Here is a 2,074-nt window from a genome sequence, read left to right as displayed (position 1 = left end):
ATGTTAATTGGCACTAGGTGATTAAACATTGTGATCCCAAGAATCCTATTTTGCTCTATTGTCTAAAAAACCTTGTTACTTATTTTATTCTGCTTATTATTTTATGCAATCAATCGACCTTCAAGTTTTGTTCGGATTAGTTTCATATGAGTAACCTAGTAGCTAGTGATTAGTACACCACCTCTCTGTGGTTCGACAACCCGAATACTCCGGGTATTATTTGTTTGCCCCAAATTACAGCAATCAGTTACATACAGATATTTAGCAACGGGCTATACAAAAGTGAGGAAAAGAAAAGACCGTAGATAGTTAGGAGATATCTTGACTACTCCATTGTACTAAAAGGAAATGCTCTACATTTAGGCGACATTCTCTATCCCTTTTACATTTTGTGCCCGGGTTTTCATTATTTGTTGTAAATAAAACTAGGTTCTATGAAAAAATTAGAAGAAAAAAGTGTCATGGCAAAGCAAAAGTCAATTTGCAGAGGTGTCTCCATAATGAGCGACTGAAATCTAATCAACCATTGCAAACACTTCCTCATTGTAGAAACTACTCAAGCATAGGCAACAAAATCGATCCTCGTGGTTTACTGCCACTAATGTCAAGAATATAAGTACAACTATCTTTAGTTTATGTCTAGCTTGATGATTAGACTATGGATTATTATAGTATACTTTATAATTTTGGTTTAGTGCTTAGACACTTAGGCTTGTGAAGCCTTGTTTTGCTAGCTGTTGAGCCTTAACTCTAACTATTTGGGTCTGTGAACCCTTCTATTTTGGATTGGGAGTTATATCTTTTGTAGCTTAATTAGCCGGGTATTCATCCTAGTATGGGTCGCTATGGCGGTAACATTCCCCGTTTAGTGTTTAAGGATTCTAGTTGTTTTAATAAAATCCTTCTGTTTATTCCGCTGTTTAAGCATGTAATATATCTATGCTCTAGTGTTAGAAAATGGGGGCGTTACTAAAACTCAACACACACTACTACAAAATTGGAAATATAAGTAATACTTTCCACTACACCTTCAAGGTGAAGGTGTCTTGAAAAGAAAAAGGGAGAACTTTCCGAGGCACCAATTACAAAGAGGTGCCTCAGAAATATTATTATTATAATAATAATATGCAAATCCGCAGCACCCACTAGGAAAGGGTGCCACGGATATTTATTTATTATAAAAACAATATTGGAATCCGTGGCACCCCACCCCTTGAGGTTGCCGCGGATTCCATCATTATTATTATTATTATTATTATTATTATTATTATTATTATTATTATTATTTAATTTCCTCTCTCATTCATCATTCAACAAATATCAGATCTTTCTCTCCACTTCTTTATTTCTTTCCACTCATTTTTTTTTTTCCTCCGTCAGTTCTCTCTTCTTCTTTTTCTCTCTTCTTTATTCCTTCGCCAATTTTTTTTCTCTCTTCTTTCGCTCTTCTATTTCATGACTCAACGGCCAGAGAGAGACGAGAGTTCAGAGGATGGCTGGTTCCAACGGTGGTCGAGAATTCAGTTCTGGTAACCGAGAGCTCAAATCTAGCGGCAGAGAGATCCGATCTTGGTGCTGCGGTGAAGAGAGACGACGGAGGATAGCTGGTTCAAACGGTGACTGAGAGTTCAGATCCGGTGACCGAGAGCTTAGATCTGGCGGTAGAGAGAAAGGATCTTGGTGCTGCAGTGTAGACAGACGACTGAGGATGGCTAAGTGATAACCGGCGTACGAAGAAGACGGAGGCGACCGACATACGAAGAAGACATATTTGCATTTTATTTTATTTTCACGATAATGATTTTATTTTATTTCGTAATGTTGTATTTCATTTTTATATATATTTCATTTTTTGTAACATTTTTATATGTATTTCTTGCCAAATATTTCATTTTATACGTAATTTCTGGCCAAATATTTCATTTTGTATATATATCATATTTATATGTATTTCTGGCTGTATTTCATGTTTGGAAGACTGTTGGTGTATTGTTTTTCATTTTTTTGTATTGTATTGTTTTGTATCTTTCTTTAATTTCTTGTGTGTTGTTTTTTATTTTATTTTATGTCGTGA

The sequence above is a fragment of the Ipomoea nil genome, unplaced genomic scaffold, assembly GCF_001879475.1.
Source record: "Ipomoea nil cultivar Tokyo-kokei standard unplaced genomic scaffold, Asagao_1.1 scaffold1179, whole genome shotgun sequence".
In the NCBI taxonomy this organism is placed as follows: domain Eukaryota; kingdom Viridiplantae; phylum Streptophyta; class Magnoliopsida; order Solanales; family Convolvulaceae; genus Ipomoea; species Ipomoea nil.
This window is presented reverse-complemented; position numbering follows the sequence as displayed.